At 47.7% G+C, this 18,465-nt stretch overlaps 1 protein-coding gene across 2 annotated transcripts in view; it reads left to right on the forward strand.

The window, feature by feature from the left end:
- Nucleotides 1-18,465, forward strand: part of LOC102948165 (membrane-spanning 4-domains subfamily A member 4D) — a 30,520-nt gene that overhangs the window by 2,192 nt on the left and 9,863 nt on the right. The window contains exon 1 of one of the 2 annotated variants that reach the window (XM_043549548.1): nucleotides 1,290-1,334. The exons of the other annotated variant lie outside the window; for it this stretch is intronic. The gene's annotated coding sequence lies outside the window, so the exon portion shown is untranslated. Of the gene's footprint in view, nucleotides 1-1,289; nucleotides 1,335-18,465 lie in introns of those variants that run through there. 2 annotated transcript variants of the gene reach the window in all.

Consider the following 18,465-nt stretch of genomic DNA (forward strand, 5'->3'; position numbering starts at 1 on the left):
AGTGCTTCACCACCTTCCTAGTGAAAAAGTTTTTCCTAATATCCAATCTAAACGTCTGCCACTGCAACTTGAGACCGTTACTCCTTGTTCTGTCATCTGCTACCACTGAGAACAGTCTAGATCCATCCTCTTTGGAACGCCCTTTCAGGTAGTTGAAAGCAGCTATCAAATCCCCCCTCATTCTTCTCTTCTGCAGACTAAACAATCCCAGTTCCCTCAGCCTCTCCTCATAAGTCATGTGTTCCAGTCCCCTAATCATTTTTGTTGCCCTCCGCTGGATGCTTTCCAATTCTTTCACATCCCTCTTGTAGTGTGGGGCCCAAAACTGGACACGATACTCCAGATGAACCCTCACCAATGTTGAATAGAGGGGAACGATCACGTCCCTCGATCTGCTGGCAATGCCCCTACTTATACATTCCAAAATGTCATTGGCCTTCTTGGCAACAAGGGCACACTGTTGACTCATATTCAGCTTCTCGTCCACTGTAACCCCTAGGTCCTTTTCTGCAGAACTGCTGCCTAGCCATTCGGTCTCAAGTCTGTAGCAGTGCATGGGATTCTTCCGTCCTCTAAGTGCAGGACTCTGCACTTGTCCTTGTTGAACCTCATCAGATGTCTTTTGATTCAATCCTCCAATTTGTCTAGGTCCCTCTGTATCCTATCCCTACCCTCCAGCGTATCTACCTCTCCTCCCAGTTTAGTGTCATCTGCAAACTTGCTGAGGGTGCAATCCACACCATCCTCCAGATCATTAATGAAGATATTGAACAAAACTGGCCCCAGGACCGACCCTTGGGGCACTCCGCTTGATACTGCCTGCCAACTAGACATGGAGCCATTGATCACTGAGCATATCTGGGTCCTGGAAGTGGTAAATTCCAGGATAGGGGCTCTGGGGCTGTTGTGTCAGGAGGATGCTGTGGTTCTGATTCTGTTAACCCCTGTGTGTCCTGTCTGCAGTGTCGGTGGTGTGCGGTAGCTCGTGGCTTCAGATCACGGTGCTGGCGGATCTCTTTGGGAACAGCGTGACCCTCACTCCCAGGGAGCTGATGCTGGGGCCTGGCTGTGCTATGACAGCTGTTGGGCCAGATAGTAGGTTGTCATAAATATAAAGGGAAGGGTAAACACCTTTAAAATCCCCCTGGCCAGAGGAAAAACCCTTTCACCTGTAAAGGGTTAAGTAGCTAGGATAACCTCGCTGGCACCTGACCAAAATGACCAATGAGGAGACAGGATACTTTCAAAAGCTGGAGGGGGGGAGAAACAAAGGCTCTCTCTGTCTGTGTGATGCTTTTGCCAGGGACAGAACAGGAATGGAGTCTTAGAATTTAGTAAGTAATCTAGCTAGATATGCGTTAGATTCTGATTCCTTTAAATGGCTGAGAAAATAAGCTGTGCTGAATGGAATGGATATTCCTGATTTTGTGTCTTTTTGTAACTTAAGGTTTTGCCTAGAGGGATTCTCTATGTTTTGAATCTAATTACCCTGTAAAGTATTTACCATTCTGATTTTGCAGAGGTGATTCTTTTTATTTTTTCTTCTATTAAAATTCTTCTTTTAAGAACCTGATTGCTTTTTTCATTGTTCTTGAGATCCAAGGGTTTGGTTCTGTGTTCACCTATGCAAATTGTGAGGATTTTTATCAAGCCTTCCCTAGGAAAGGGGGTGTAGAGTTTGGGAGGATTCTGGGGGGAAAGACGTTTCCAAACGGGCTCTTTCCCGGTTATATATCTGTTAGACGTTTGGTGGTGGTAGTGATAAAGTACAAGGGCAAAAGGTAAAATAGTTTGTACCTTGGGGAAGTTTTAACCTAAGCTGGTAAAAATAAGCTTAGGAGGTTTTCATGCAGGTCCCCACATCTGTACCCTAGAGTTCAGAGTGGGGAAGGAACCTTGACGTAGGTATTCTAGCTGGAATCTATCGGTATGCGGAGCCACCATGGAGGTGAGAGCAGAGACCAGTAGGGGCTGGGTATGTGGGTGGGTGTCAATTTCTCTTCCTGCTGAGGAAAGCCTGGTTTCAATCCTCAGGCCCCCCGACTTCCCCTTTATCCTGGGTAATGGAAATCCAGGCCTCTACATTCACCCACTCCACTGCTGAACACTGCAATGAGGCTCTTTTAAAAACTGGATACACCCTGTCCCATGCAGAAGAGGACTAATACGGGATCTATCTTGGAGCAAGCCCTTGGTGGAGGGGAGCCCGGGGGAGAGGCTTTTTGGTATTGGATGGGTAACCCAAAGCATATCATTTCCTGGCTACAGCTAAACTGGGGGTGTTGTCGGTCGGCTTGCGTCTGTGTTCTCTCCATCTGCTGTCCCAGCTCTGTGCAGATAGCTGACTCAGCAGACCTCAATGGTAATACACAGAAAGACCACTGACTCCATCGGTGGAGAAGGGGCTCTGCCACGTTTATTGTCAACGAAGCACAGTGTGATGCTGTGTATAAGAAAGGTGACTGTTTATATCACTGTTACCATAAATCTTGTACCAAGTAATTGTGTATGTCATGTAAGGTATCAATAGAAAAGTTATGAATTGCTAAGTATGATTACCTTATTTATATGCATATATCATCTTTGTATCTGAAGTTATGGATATTGGCCATGTACTTGTATTTTATACGCATGTTGTATTCCTGGTTGACACCCCCAGATAGATCTAAGTCAGGGTTAGAAAGTTATGTCTTGATGGCCCATTAAAGACACTCTACTCTCACAATGGGTCATTGGAGAATCTCATCCACCTAGTAGATCTTTCTGTGGACACCTCAGCCAGTGAGAAGCCAATGGCCACCCCATGTGATTCAGCAAAACATGTAGGGGCAGGTAATATGCTCATGTAACCCTGGACTCCATCTTGGGTGGTATTTGGATAAGACTTGAGATCCAGATTGACCTGGGGGTAAGGGTCTGATCCTTTGGGATCAGTAAGAACCTCACATATGGTGAACTGGGTTTTCAATTATCAGGGGGTAGCCGTGTTAGTCTGTATCCACAAAAACAACAAGGAGCCCCGTGGCACCTTAAAGACTAACAGATTTATTTGGGCATAAGCTTTCGTGGGTAAAAAACCACTTCTTCAGATGCATGGAGTGAAAATTACAGATGCAGGCATGATATAATGACACATGAAGAGAAGGGAGTTACCTCACAAGTGGAGAACCAGTGCTGACAGGGCCAATTCGATCACGGTGGATGTAGTCCACGCCCAATAATAGATGAGGAGGTGTCAATTCCAGGAGAGGCAAAACTGCTTTTGTAATGAGCCAGCCACTCCCAGTCCCTATTCAAGCCCAAATTAATGGTGTTAAATTTGCAAATGAATTTTAGTTCTGCTGTTTCTCTTTGAAGTCTGTTTTTGAAGTTTTTTTGTTCAAGTATAGCTACTTTTAAATCTGTTATAGAATGTCCAGGAAGATTGCAGTGTTCTCCTGCTGGCTTTTGTATGTTACCGTTCCTGATGTCCGATTTGTGTCCATTTATTCTTTTACATAGGGACTGTCTGGTTTGGGTAATGTACATGGCAGAGGGGCATTGCTGGCACATGATGGCATACATAACATTAGTAGATGTGCAGGTGAATGAGCCTCTGATGGTGTGGCTGATATGGTTGGGTCCTCTGATGCTGTCACTCGAGTAGATATGGGGACAGAGTAGGCAACGAGGTTTGCTACAGGGATTGGTTCCTGGGTTAGTGTTTCTGTGGTGTGATGTGTAGTTGCTGGTGAGTATTTGCTTCAGGTTGAGGGGCTGTCTGTAAGCGAGGACTGGCCTGCCTCCCAAGGCCTGGGAGAGTGAGGGATTGTTTTCCAGGATAGGTTGTAGATCATTGATAATGTGCTGGAGAGGTTTTAGCTGGGGGCTGTATGTGATGGCGAGTGGTGTTCTGTTATTTTCCTTGTTGGGCCTGTCCTGTAGTAGGTTATTTCTGGGTACGTGTCTCGCTCTGTCAGTCTGTTTCCTCACTTCACCAGGTGGGTATTGTAGTTTTAAGAATGTTTGATAAAGATCTTGTAGGTGTTTGTCTCTGTCTGAGGGATTGGAGCAAATTCGGTTGTATCTTAGGTCTTGGCTGTAGACAATGGATCCTGTGATGTATCCTGGATGGAATCTGGAGGCATGTAGGTAAGTATAGCGGTCAGTAGGTTTCTGGTATAGGGTGGTGTTCATGTGACCATCACTTATTTGCACTGTAGTGTCCAGGAAGTGGATCTGTTGTGTGGACTGGTCCAGGCTGAGGTTGATGGTGGGCTGGAAATTGTTGAAATCCAGGTGGAATTTTTCAAGGGCCTCCTTCCCATGGTTCCATATGATGATGTCATCAGTGTAGCGCAAGTAGAGGAGGGGCGCTAGGGACGAGAGCTGAGGAAGCGTTGTTCTAAGTCACCCATAAAGATGTTGGCATACTGTGGGGCCATGCGGGTACCCATAGCAGTGCCATTGACTTTAAGGTATAAGTTGTCCCCAAATCTGAAATGGTTGTGGGTGAGGACAAAGTCACAAAGCTCAGTCACCAGGTGTGCCATGGCCTCTTCAGGGATACTGTTCTTGACAGCTTGTAGTCCATCCTCATGTGGAATATTGATGTAAAGAGCTTCTACATCCATGGTGGCCAGGATGGTGTTTTCAGGAAGATCGCCAATGCATTGTAGTTTCCTCAGGAAGTCGGTGGTGTCTCGAAGATAGCTAGAAGTGCTGGTAGCATAGGGTCTGAGGAGCGAGTCCATATAGCCAGATAATCCTGCTTGTAAGAGTGCCGATGCCTGAGATGATGGGGCGTCCAGGGTTTCCAGGTTTATGGATCTTGGGTAGCAGATAGAATACCCCTGGTCGGGCTTTGGTGGTGTGCCCTTGTAGATTTGTTCCCATGCTGTAGCAGGGAGTTTCTTGAGCAGCTTGTGTAGTTTCTTTTAGTACTCCTCAGTGGGATCAGAGGATAGTGGCCTGTAGAATGTGGTGTGGGAGAGTTGCCTGGCAGCCTCCTGTTTATAATCCGACCTGTTCATTATGACTACAGCACATCCTTTGTCAGCCCCTTTGATTATAATGTCAGAGTTGTTTCTGAGGCTGTGGATGGTGTTGCGTTCTGTACGGCTGAGGTTATGGGGCAAGTGATGCTGTTTGTTCAAAATTTCAGCCTGTGCACGTCTGCGGAAGCACTCTATGTAGAAGTTCAGTCTGTCATTTCGACTGTCAGGAGGAGTCCACGCAGAATTCCTCTTCTTGTAGTGTTGGTAGGAGGGTTCCTGTGGGTCAGTGCACTGTTCAATGATGTGTTGAAAATATTCCTTGAGTCGGAGACGACGAAGGTAGGCTTCCAGATCACTGCAGAACTGTATCATGTTCGTGGGGGTGGTGGGGCAGAAAGAGAGTCCCCGAGATAGGACAGACTCTTCCGCCGGGCTAAGTGTGTGGTTGGATAGATTAACAATATTGTTAGGTGAGTTGAGGGTAACACTGTTGTAGCCCCATGTGGCATGTAGGCTCATTCACCAGGACGCCTACTAATGTTATATATGCCATCATGTGCCAGCAATGCCCCTCTGCCATGTACATTGTCCAAACCAGACAGTCCCTACATAAAAGAATAAATGGACACAAATTGGACATCAGGAACGGTAACATACAAAAGCCAGTAGGAGAACACTTCAATCTTCCTGGACATTGTATAACAGATTTAAAAGTAGCTATACTTGAACAAAAAGTATAGCCTCATTTTGCACCAAGCCCAGTGCTCCAGGCTCATGCTCTCTACTACCCGGGGAAGGATGCACAGACTCAGGTGTGCTGCAGGGGCTGTGGAGGGCTTAGTCAGTGCTGCAGTAACGCTGATGGGCTGGTGCAGCACAAGTGCTGAAGCAGATCTGTGAACGTTGGCTTGTGAAATTGCTTGGGTAACTCCTGCTTTACTCAGATGCCCACAGGTTCCTGCATTTACAGGAGGAAGTGGTGCCTGGACTGATCTAAGGTGGGAAGTTACAGGTCTGGGAAGTCGTAGAGCTGGAAGCAGTACCCCAGGCTCCCCACATACTCGCTGTGCCCCCATGGGAAGGGACTCTCCTATCTCTGTCTCCATTTCCCCCACCTGGAAAATAACAGACTAACTGCCCTCCACAGTGGGGACAGGTCCTGGGGCTTAATTGTTATTCATATGTGATGATGCACTCCGTTGGAAGGTACCATTCTAACCCCTTCTTAAGGGCCCTGCATGTCCCTTCTAGTGGCTGATCCACAGAGGCTTGACTCTGCTACAGCTCCTGGCTAGGAGATGGATTCCCCTGGATCTTGTGGTAGCCGCTCCTGCTCCTAGGAGTCCCGGTGCTAGGTCCAAGCCCTGATGTTGGAGCAAGCAGGGCTGATGATGCTATAGCCGTGAAGAATGAATTCTCTTCTCCCTCTAGCTGGAATCTATTTACTATTCTCCCCCTCGCCCTCCGCCATTCCCGGCCCCTGAACGTCAATGGGTGGAGGGTTGTAGGGGCCGACCCTGGTGCACTGAGATGTGTCTCCAATGGTGTATGCCCCTCCCCCTTCTGGTTGGTCACAGTAGCTATCCTCCTGGGCTATGGCTGGACAGGATGCCCTGCTGCTGGGTGGATGGATGAAGCAGGGTGCAGCTGAGTAGCCTTGGGGATACTGACCCTTGGCTCTGTTTGCTCTGCATAACTCCTCCCTGACACCATCCACTACAGAAACTTCCTCTACTACAGACCTTCTGCCTGTATCCGAGCCAGCGCCTTCTCCCTCCCCATAGACTGCTTCTACCCCAGGTGAGTGAGCATCCTCCACGCAGTGCTGGGGGCTGAGAACGGGTCCCAACTTGCTTCAAGGACTCTCCCCCTTACCAGGACTTGTTCACCCTCTCGCCAAGGGCAGCCTTGGCATTGCAGGGCTGCCCCACTGAGCTTTGCAAATGGCCCAGGAGACCTGGGTTGTCCTGCTGAGGATGGGATGTGGACAATGGGTCTGTCACACCAAGGCTGAGTGCAGCTCTAGTTAATCCATGTTTCAGCTGCAGGGAAGCACAATTGAGCAGAGCCTTGGTGGGGCCTGATGGTCCACGTGACCTGCCTGACACCTGCACCAGTGCAATGCTGACCTGCTAGTGCCATGCAGTGGTGCACAGGGTGAGGTGAAGTGATAGAAACTGAAGCCCTAATGCGCGAGGGCTCACAAACTTCTCAGCTGATTTCTTCACCACAGCTCTGCTCTGGCCTCCATAATGGCAGGTGTCTCATGACAGTTTTGAGAGAATTAAAGCACTCTGAAGGCAAAGCCCGTGAGTAATGGAGCACACAGTGTTCTCTTACCTCTGCCTTTCCAAGGGGATTCCTTGCTTCCTTCTGTACCACCACTGCTGCCTCCACCCTCATGGAGACCTATGAGAAGTGACTCCTGGAATTTCATTTCTTTGTAACCAAATATTATGGGGGGGCTTGGAGGCAGTGGTGGGGGCAGCCATGTGGGTTTGAACTAGAATTGATCAAAACACTCCTGAGAAAATGGGGGTTTGTTGACATTTTTCTCCACAAAAATATTTATTTGTTGACAACTTGCGAACAAGTTTGTGGTAAAATTGAAAGTTTTTGCTTTTCCAAAACCTAAAGCAGAAAATTCAGATTATTTTGGAGGCAGGGGAGGCAGTGTGAGGTTTTCATTTCTCTCACTTTGCCCTGTCTACTTCTTTTTTTTGGGGGGGTGGGGGGGGGCGGGAGGAGTTGGAAGGCTGGAGACAGCTTAAACAAACTGCTCCAGAAAGGAGCCTTCCAAAAATACTTGCTTTCAAAAACTAAAATAAAATCTTTCACTTTAAAATATTTGAATGAAATTTTTTTGTTAAAACAAAGAATTTCACTCATCCTTGTGACAAATGTTGATTCTTCATAAAATGGCCATAGTCTATCAGACCAATGGTCCATCGAGCCTGATATCCTGTCTTCCGACCGTGGCTGGTTCCAGATGCTTCAGAGGGAATGGATAGAATGGGGCAATTTATCAAGTGATCTATCTCCTGTTGTCCAGTCCCTGCTACTGGCAGTCAGAGGCTTAGGGACACCCAGAGCATGGGGTTGTCTGACCATCTTGGCTAATAGCCATTGATGGACCTGTCCTCCATGAATTTATCTAACTCAATTATACTTTTGGCCTTCACAACATCTCCTGGCAATGAATTTCACAGGTTTACTGTGTTGTGTGAAATACTTCCTTATGTTTTAAGCCTGCTGCCTATTAATTTCACAGGATGACCCCTGCTTCCTCTGTTATGTGAAGGGGTAAATAACACTTTTTCTCCACAGCATTCATGATTTTGTAGACATCAATCACATACCCCCTTAGTTGTCTCTTTTCCAAGCTCAACGGTTCCAGTCTTTTGAATCTCTCTCTTCAATCCATTCTAATTTAATCTGCTCTCACAGAACCCTGCTGTCTCTGGGCATAGAATCATAGAATATCAGGGTTGGAAGGGACCTCAGGAGGTCATCTAGTCCAACCCCCTGCTCAAAGCAGGACCAGTCCCCAATTAAATCATCCCAGCCAGGGCTTTGTCAAGCCTGACCTTAAAAACTTCTAAGGAAGGAGATTCTACCACCTCCCTAGGTAACGCATTCCAGTGTTTCACCACCCTCCTAGTGAAAAAGTTTTTCCTAATATCCAACCTAAACCTCTCCCACTGCAACTTGAGACCATGACTCCTTGTCCTGTCATCTTCTACCACTGAGAATAGTCTAGAACCATCCTCTTTGGAACCACCTCTCAGGTAGTTGAAAGCAGCTATCAAATCCCCCCTCATTCTTCTCTTCTGCAGACTAAACAATCCCAGTTCCCTCAGCCTCTCCTCATAAGTCATGTGTTCCAGACCCCTAATAATTTTTGTTACCCTGGATGGATGGATGATGCATGGATGCTGTCATAAATATAAAGGGAAGGCTAACCACCTTTAAATCCCTCCTGGCCAGAGGAAGAACCCTTTCACCTGTAAAGGGTTAAGAAGCTAAAGATAACCTTGCTGGCATCTGACCAAAATGACCAATGAGGAAAAAAGATACTTTCAAAGCTGGAGGTGGGGGGGAACAAAGGTTTGGTTTTTTTTCTCTCTTTCTCTTTCTCTTGCCAGGACCAGACAAGGAATGCAGGTCGGAACTCCTGTAAAGGGTTAATAAGCAATCTAGTTAGATATGCATTAGATTCTGTTTTTGTTTAAATGGCTGATAAAATAAGTTGTGCTGGATGGAATGTATATTCCGGTTTTTGTGTCTTTTTGTAACTTAAGGTTTAGCCTAGAGGGATTCTCTATGTTTTGAATGTGGTTACCCTGTAAGATATTTACCATCCTGATTTTACAGAGGTGATTCTTTTATTTTTTTCTTTTCTTTTCATTGTTCTTAAGATCCAAGGGTTTGGGTCTGTGTTCACCTATTCAAATTGGTGAGGATTTTTATCAAGCCTTCCCCAGGAAAGGGAGTGTAGGGCTTGTGGGGATTTTGTGCGGAAAGACGTTTCCAAGCGGGCTCTTTCCCGGTTATATTTGTTAGACGCTTGGTGGTGGCGGCAATAAAGTCCAGGGACAAAAGGTAAAATAGTTTGTACCTTGGGGGTTTTAACCTAAGCTGGTAAAAATAAGCTTAGGGGTTTTTTCATGCAGATCCCCACATCTGTACCCTAGAGTTCAGAGTGGGGAAGAAACCTTGACAAATGCTGATTTCAAACAGGCACTAGTGCTCAAACCCTAAATGCAGCCCTAGAAGAGTGTTGATACATTGGAGGGGTTTCAGGGAAGAACCATGAAGATAGTTAAAGGACTGGAAAATGTGTTATAGGGACAGACTGGAGGAGCTCAATCTATTTAGTATAGGCCAGGGGTCGGCAACCTGAGGCACGCATGTCAAAGGCAGCATGCGAGCTGATTTTTACTGGCACACTGCTGCCAGCCGGGGTCCTGGCTGCCGGCCCCACTTGGCCTGCTGTCTGCCTGCTGGTCTGGGATGATTCCCAGTGGCTGCAAAACTTTTGCATGCATAAGGACACTTTCATGGAACTCTGACTTGCTTTCCCCTGCCCTTAAGCACAAGAATACCAAGATGAGAGCAGCCTTCGCAGTTGACAAATGCGTGGCAATAGCTCTGTGGAAGCTTGCAACACCAGACAGCTACTGGTCTGTCGGAAATCAATTTGGAATGGGCAAATCTACTGTGGGGGCTGCTGTGATGCAAGTAGCCAATGCTATCACTGAGCTGCTGATATCAAGGGTAGTGACTCAGGGAATCCCATTGCAGCAAAGCCATCCACTATGACCTGCACATTTCCCAAACTGTGGTGGGCCATAGACAGAACCCATATCCCTATCTTGGCGCCGGAGCACCAAGGCAGTGAGTACATAAACTGAAAGGGGAACTTTTCAATTGTGCTGCAAGCACTGGTGGATAACAAGAAACATTTCACCAACATCAACGTGGGATGGCCAGGAAAGGTTCATGATGCTCGCATCTTGAGGAACTCTGGTTGGTTTCAACAGCTGCAGCAAGGGACTTTCTTCACAGACCAGAAAATAACCGTTGGGCATGTTGAAATGCCTATAGTTCTCCTTGGGGACCCAGCCTACCCCTTAATGCCATGGCGCATGAAGTCATACACAGGCAGCCTGGACAGTAGTCAGGAGCTGTTCAACTGTAGGCTGAGCAAGTGCAGAATGGTGGTAGTGTGTGCATTTGGACATTTAAAGGGTTGCTGGCGCAGTTTACTGACTCGGTTAGACCTCAGCGAAACCAATATTTCCATTGTTATTACTGCTTGCTGTGTGCTCCACAATATCTGTGAGAGTAAGGGGGAGATGTTTATGGCGGGGTGGGAAGTAGACGAAAATCGCCTGGCTGCTGATTACGCGCAGCCAGACACCAGGGCGGTTAGAAGAGCACAGGAGGGCATGGTGGGCATCAGAGAAGCTTTGAAAACCAGTTTCATGACTGGCCAGGCTACGGTGTGAAAGTTCTGTTTGTTTCTCCTTGATGAAACGCTCCCCTCTTGGTTCACTCTACTTCCCTGTAAGCTAAGCACCCTCCCCTCCCCCCTTCAATCACCGCTTGCAGAGGCAATAGTCATTGTTGCTTCCCATTCATGCATTCTTTATTAATTCATCACACAAATAGGGGGATAACTGCCAAGGTAGCTCGAGAGGGGTGGTGGAGGAGGGAAGGACAAGGCCACCCAGCACTTTAAAACCTATTGAATGTCAGCCTTCTCTTGCTTGGGCAATCCTCTGTGGTGGAGTGGCTGGGTGGCCGGAGGCCTTAGAATCATAGAATAGTCATCTAGTCCAACCCCCTGCTCAAAGCAGGACCAATCCCCAATTAAATCATCCCAGCCAGGGCTTTGTCAAGCCTGACCTTAAAAACTTCTAAGGAAGGAGATTCTACCTCCCTAGTAACACATTCCAGTGTTTCACCACCCTCTTGGTGAAAAAGTTTTTCCTAATATCCAACCTAAACCTCCCCCACTGCAACTTGAGACCATTACTCCTTGTCCTGTCCACTGAGAATAGTCTAGAACCATCCTCTCTGGAACCACCTCTCAGGTAGTTGAAAGTAGCTATCAAATCCCCCCTCATTCTTCTCTTCTGCAGACTAAACAATCCCAGTTCCCTCAGCCTCTCCTCATAAGTCATGTGTTCCAGACCCCTAATCATTTTTGTTGCCCTTCGCTGGACTCTCTCCAATTTATCCACGTCCTTCTTGTAGTGTGGGGCCCAAAACTGGACACAGTACTCCAGATGAGGCCTCACCAATGTCGAATAGAGGGGAACGATCACATCCCTCGATCTTCTGGCAGTGCCCCTACTTATACATCCCAAAATGCCATTGGCCTTCTTGGCAACAAGGGCACACTGCTGACTCATATCCAGCTGCTCGTCCACTGTCACCCCTAGGTCCTTTTCCACAGAACTGCTGCCTAGCCATTCGGTCCCTAGTCTGTAGCTGTGCATTGGGTTCTTCCGTCCTAAGTGCAGGACCCTGCACTTATCCTTATTGAACCTCATCAGATTTCTTTTGGCCCAATCCTCCAATTTGTCTAGGTCCCTCTGTATCCTATCCCTGCCCTCCAGCGTATCTACCACTCCTCCTAGTTTAGTATCATCCGCAAATTTGCTGAGGGTGCAATCCACACCATCCTCCAGATCATTTATGAAGATATTGAACAAAACCGGCCCCAGGACCGACCCCTGGGGCACGCCACTTGACACCGGCTGCCAACTAGACATGGAGCCATTGATCACTACCCGTTGAGCCCGACAATCTAGCCAGCTTTCTACCCACCTTATAGTGCATTCATCCAGCCCATACTTCTTTAACCTGCTGACAAGAATACTGTGGGAGACCGTGTCAAAAGCTTTGCTAAAGTCAAGAAACAATACATCCACTGCTTTCCCTTCATCCACAGAATCAGTAATCTCATCATAGAAGGCTATTAGATTAGTCAGGCATGACCTACCCTTGGTGAATCCATGCTGACTGTTCCTGATCACTTTCCTCTCGTGTAAGTGCTTCAGGATTGATTCCTTGAGGACCTGCTCCATGATTTTTCCGGGTACTGAGGTGAGGCTGACTGGTCTGTAGTTCCCAGGATCCTCCTTCTTCCCTTTTTTAAAGATTGGCACTACATTAGCCTTTTTCCAGTCATCCGGGACTTCCCCCGTTCGCCACGAGTTTTCAAAGATAATGGCCAATGGCTCTGCAATCACATCTGCCAATTCCTTTAGCACTCTCGGATGCAACTCGTCCGGCCCCATAGACTTGTGCACGTCCAGCTTTTCTAAATAGTCCCTAACCACCTCTTTCTCCACAGAAGGCTGGCCATCTACTCCCCATGTTGTGATGCCCAGCGCAGCAGTCTAGGAGCTGTCCTTGTTCGTGAAGACAGAGGCAAAAAAAGCATTGAGCACATTAGCTTTTTCCACATCCTCTGTCACTAGGTTGCCTCCCTCATTCAGTAAGGGGCCCACACTTTCCTTGGCTTTCTTCTTGTTGCCAACATACCTGAAGAAACCCTTCTTGTTACTCTTGACATCTCTTGCTAGCTGCAGCTCCAGGTGCGATTTGGCCCTCCTGATTTCATTCCTACATGCCTGAGCAATATTTTTATACTCATCCCTGGTCATATGTCCAAGCTTCCACTTCTTGTAAGCTTCTTTTTTATGTTTAAGATCCGCTAGGATTTCACCGTTAAGCCAAGCTGGTCGCCTGCCATATTTACTATTCTTTCGACTCATCGGGATGGTTTGTCCCTGTAACCTCAACAGGGATTCCTTGAAATACAGCCAGCTCTCCTGGACTCCTTTCCCCTTCATGTTAGTCCCCCAGGGGATCCTACCCATCCGTTCCCTGAGGGAGTCGAAGTCTGCTTTCCTGAAGCGATCAGCAGGTTATCTCAAGTGCTTGTATACAAATGCACAAAGCCTTGGAAACAAGCAGGGAGAACTGGAGGTCCTGGTGATGTCAAGGAATTATGATGTCATTGGAATAACAGAGACTTGGTGGGATAACTCACATGACTGGAGTACTGTCATGGATGGTTCAGGAAGGACAGGCAGGGCAGAAAAGGTGGTGGAGTAGCACTGTATGTAAGGGAGCAGTATGACTGCTCAGAGCTCCGGTATGAAACTGCAGAAAAACCTGAGTGTCTCTGGATTAAGTTTAGAAGTGTGAGCAACAAGAGTGATGTAGTGGTGGGAGTCTGCTATAGACCACCGGACCAGGGGGATGAGGTGGATGAGGCTTTCTTCCAGCAACTCGCAGAAGCTACTAGATCGCACGCCCTGGTTCTCATGGGTGACTTTAATTTTCCTGATATTTGCTGGGAGAGCAATACAGCGGTGCATAGACAATCCAGGAAGTTTTTGGAAAGCGTAGGGGACAATTTCCTGGTGCAAGTGCTAGGGGAGCCAACTAGGGGGGGCGCTTTTCTTGACCTGCTGCTCACAAACCGGGTAGAATTAGTGGGGGAAGCAAAAGTGGACGGGAATCTGGGAGGCAGTGACCATGAGTTGGTTGAGTTCAGGATCCTGACGCAGGGAAGAAAGGTAAGCAGCAGGATACGGACCCTGGACTTCAGGAAAGCAGACTTCGACTCCCTCAGGGAGCGGATGGGTAGGATCCCCTGGGGGACTAACATGAAGGGGAAAGGAGTCCAGGAGAGCTGGCTGTATTTCAAGGAATCCCTGTTGTGGTTACAGGGACATACCATCCCGATGAGTTGAAAGAATAGTAAATATGGCAGGCGACCAGCTTGGCTTAACGGTGAAATCCTAGCGGATCTTAAACATAAAAAAGAAGCTTACAAGAAGTGGAAGGTTGGACATATGACCAGGGAAGAGTATAAAAATATTGCTCGGGCATGTAGGAATGAAATCAGGAGGGCCAAATCGCACCTGGAGCTGCAGCTAGCAAGAGATGTCAAGAGTAACAAGAAGGGTTTCTTCAGGTATGTTGGCAACAAGAAGAAAGCCAAGGAAAGTGTGGGCCCCTTACTGAATGAGGGAGGCAACCTAGTGACAGAGGATGTGGAAAAAGCTAATGTGCTCAATGCTTTTTTTGCCTCTGTCTTCACGAACAAGGACAGCTCCTAGACTGCTGCGCTGGGCATCACAACATGGGGAGTAGATGGCCAGCCTTCTGTGGAGAAAGAGGTGGTTAGGGACTATTTAGAAAAGCTGGACGTGCACAAGTCTATGGGGCCGGACGAGTTGCATCCGAGAGTGCTAAAGGAATTGGCAGATGTGATTGCGGAGCCATTGGCCATTATCTTTGAAAACTCGTGGCGAACAGGGGAAGTCCCGGATGACTGGAAAAAGGCTAATGTAGTGCCAATCTTTAAAAAAGGGAAGAAGGAGGATCCTGGGAACTACAGGCCAGTCAGCCTCACCTCAGTACCCGGAAAAATCATGGAGCAGGTCCTCAAGGAATCAATCCTGAAGCACTTGCACGAGAGGAAAGTGATCAGGAACAGTCAGCATGGATTCACCAAGGGTAGGTCATGCCTGACTAATCTAATAGCCTTCTATGATGAGATTACTGATTCTGTGGATGAAGGGAAAGCAGTGGATGTATTGTTTCTTGACTTTAGCAAAGCTTTTGACACGGTCTCCCACAGTATTCTTGTCAGCAGGTTAAAGAAGTATGGGCTGGATGAATGCACTATAAGGTGGGTAGAAAGCTGGCTAGATTGTCGGGCTCAACGGGTAGTGATCAATGGCTCCATGTCTAGTTGGCAGCCGGTGTCAAGTGGCGTGCCCCAGGGGTCGGTCCTGGGGCCGGTTTTGTTCAATATCTTCATAAATGATCTGGAGGATGGTGTGGATTGCACTCTCAGCAAATTTGCAGATGATACTAAACTGGGAGGAGTGGTAGATACGCTGGAGGGCAGGGATAGGATACAGAGGGACCTAGACAAATTGGAGGATTGGGCCAAAAGAAACCTGATGCGTTTCAACAAGGATAAGTGCAGGGTCCTGCACTTAGGACGGAAGAACCCAATGCACAGCTACAGACTAGGGACCGAATGGCTAGGCAGCAGTTCTGCAGAAAAGGACCTAGGGGTGACAGTGGATGAGAAGCTGGATATGAGTCAGCAGTGTGCCCTTGTTGCCAAGAAGGCCAATGGCATTTTGGGATGTATAAGTAGGGGCATAGCGAGCAGATCGAGGGACGTGATCGTTCCCCTCTATTCGACATTGGTGAGGCCTCATCTGGAGTACTGTGTCCAGTTTTGGGCCCCACACTACAAGAAGGACGTGGATAAATTGGAGAGAGTCCAGCGAAGGGCAACAAAAATGATTAGGGGTCTGGAACACATGACTTATGAGGAGAGGCTGAGGGAACTGGGATTGTTTAGTCTGCGGAAGAGAAGAATGAGGGGGGATTTGATAGCTGCTTTCAACTACCTGAGAGGTGGTTCCAGAGAGGATGGTTCTAGACTATTCTCAGTGGACAGGACAAGGAGTAATGGTCTCAAGTTGCAGTGGGGGAGGTTTAGGTTGGATATTAGGAAAAACTTTTTCACTAAGAGGGTGGTGAAACACTGGAATGCGTTACCTAGGGAGGTGGTAGAATCTCCTTCCTTGGAAGTTTTTAAGGTCAGGCTTGACAAAGCCTTGGCTGGGATGATTTGATTGGGGATTGGTCCTGCTTTGAGCAGGGGGTTGGACTAGATGACCTCCTGAGGTCCCTTCCAACCCTGATATTCTATGGTTCTATGATTCTATGATTCTAAGTCCAGGGTCCGTATCCTGCTGCTTACCTTTCTTCCCTGCGTCAGGATCCTGAACTCGACCAACTCATGGTCACTGCCCCCCAGATTCCCATCCACTTTTGCTTCCCCCACTAATTCTTCCCGGTTTGTGAGCAGCAGGTCAAGAAAAGCTCCCCCCCTAGTTGGCTCCTCTAGCACTTGCGCCAGGAAATTGTCCCCTACGCTTTCCAAAAACTTCCTGGATTGTCTATGCACTGCTGTATTGCTCTCCCAGCAGATATCAGGAAAATTAAAGTCACCCATGAGAACCAGGGCGATCTAGTAGCTTCTGCGAGTTGCCGGAAGAAAGCCTCATCCACCTCATCCCCCTGGTCCGGTGGTCTGTAGCAGACTCCCACCACTACATCACTCTTGTTGCTCACACTTCTAAACTTAATCCAGAGACACTCAGGTTTTTCTGCAGTTTCGTACCGGAGCTCTGAGCATTCATACTACTCCCTTACATACAGTGCTACTCCCCCACCTTTTCTGCCTTGCCTGTCCTTCCTGAATAGTTTATAACCATCCATGACAGTACTCCAGTCATGTGAGTTATCCCACCAAGTCTCTGTTATTCCAATGACATCATAATTCCTTGACATCACCAGGACCTCCAGTTCTCCCTGCTTGTTTCCAAGGCTTTCCAAGGCCTTCCCCCACCACGTTCTTGGGTGTCTGGGTGAAGAGGCTACGGAACTTGGGGAGGAGGGCAGTTGGTTACACAGGGGCTGTAGCGGCAGTCTGTGGTCTTGCTGCCTTTCCTGCAGCTCAACCATACACTGGAGCATATGAGTTTGATCCTCCAGGAGCCTGAGCATTGACTCCTGCCTTCTTTCAGCAAGCTGACACCACCTACCATCTTCAGCCCTTGCGGTCATATTGAGTTTTCCTGCACTCTGAGATTGTCTGCCTCTATGTATTTTGCTGTGCTCTGTCAATGTGGGAGGACAGCATGAGGTCAGAGAACATTTCAGCATGAGTGCGTTTTTTTCGCCTTCTGATCTTCGCTAGCCTCTGGGAAGGAGAAACATAAGCAGCTGGTGGAGGGGAAAAAAAGGGAGAGTGGTAGTTAAAAAGACACATTTTATAGAACAATGGGTACACTTTTTCACGGTAAACCTTGCTGTTAACATTACACAGCACATGTGCTTTCATTACAAGGTCGCATTTTGCCTCTTATTGAGGGTATGCCGGTTTGGTGTGAGAGATCACTCATGCAGGGCTTGTAGGCAGCCATGATAAGCCAAAGTCTTTTGGTTTCTTTAACCTTCATAACATGTGGGGATGGTTCCAAACAGCAGCGCCCTCATTTCCCATACAAAGTAGCCGTTGGGTTACCCATTAAAAATGGGTTTGGCAATTTAAAAGGAGGGGCTGCGGATTCTGGATTCACGTGCAGCAGAAACCCAACTAACCCCCCCGCCCCCAACACACGCACCCAATTACAGAAGGACCTAGACAAATTGGAGGATTGGGCCAAAAGAAATCTGATGAGGTTCAATAAGGATAAGTGCAGGGTCCTGCACTTAGGATGGAAGAATCCAATGCACAGCTACAGACTAGGGACCGAATGGCTAGGCAGCAGTTCTGCGGAAAAGGACCTAGGGGTGACAGTAGACGAGAAGCTGGATATGAGTCAGCAGTGTGCCCTTGTTGCCAAGAAGGCCAATGGCATTTTGGGATGTATAAGTAGGGGCATAGCGAGCAGATCGAGGGACGTGATCGTTCCCCTCTATTCGACACTGGTGAGGCCTCATCTGGAGTACTGTGTCCAGTTTTGGGCCCCACACTACAAGAAGGATGTGGATAAATTGGAAAGAGTCCAGCGAAGGGCAACAAAAATGATTAGGGGTCTAGAGCACATGACTTATGAGGAGACGCTGAGGGAGCTGGGATTGTTTAGTCTGCAGAAGAGAAGAATGAGGGGGGATTTGATAGCTGCTTTCAACTACCTGAAAGGGGGTTCTAAAGAGGATGGCTCTAGACTGTTCTCAATGGTAGCAGATGACAGAACGAGGAGTAGTGGTCTCAAGTTGCAATGGGGGAGGTTTAGATTGGATATTAGGAAAAACTTTTTCACTAAGAGGGTGGTGAAACACTGGAATGCGTTACCTAGGGAGGTGGTAGAATCTCCTTCCTTACAGGTTTTTAAGGTCAGGCTTGACAAAGCCCTGGCTGGGA

The sequence above is a fragment of the Chelonia mydas genome, chromosome 6, assembly GCF_015237465.2.
Source record: "Chelonia mydas isolate rCheMyd1 chromosome 6, rCheMyd1.pri.v2, whole genome shotgun sequence".
Classification (NCBI taxonomy): domain Eukaryota; kingdom Metazoa; phylum Chordata; order Testudines; family Cheloniidae; genus Chelonia; species Chelonia mydas.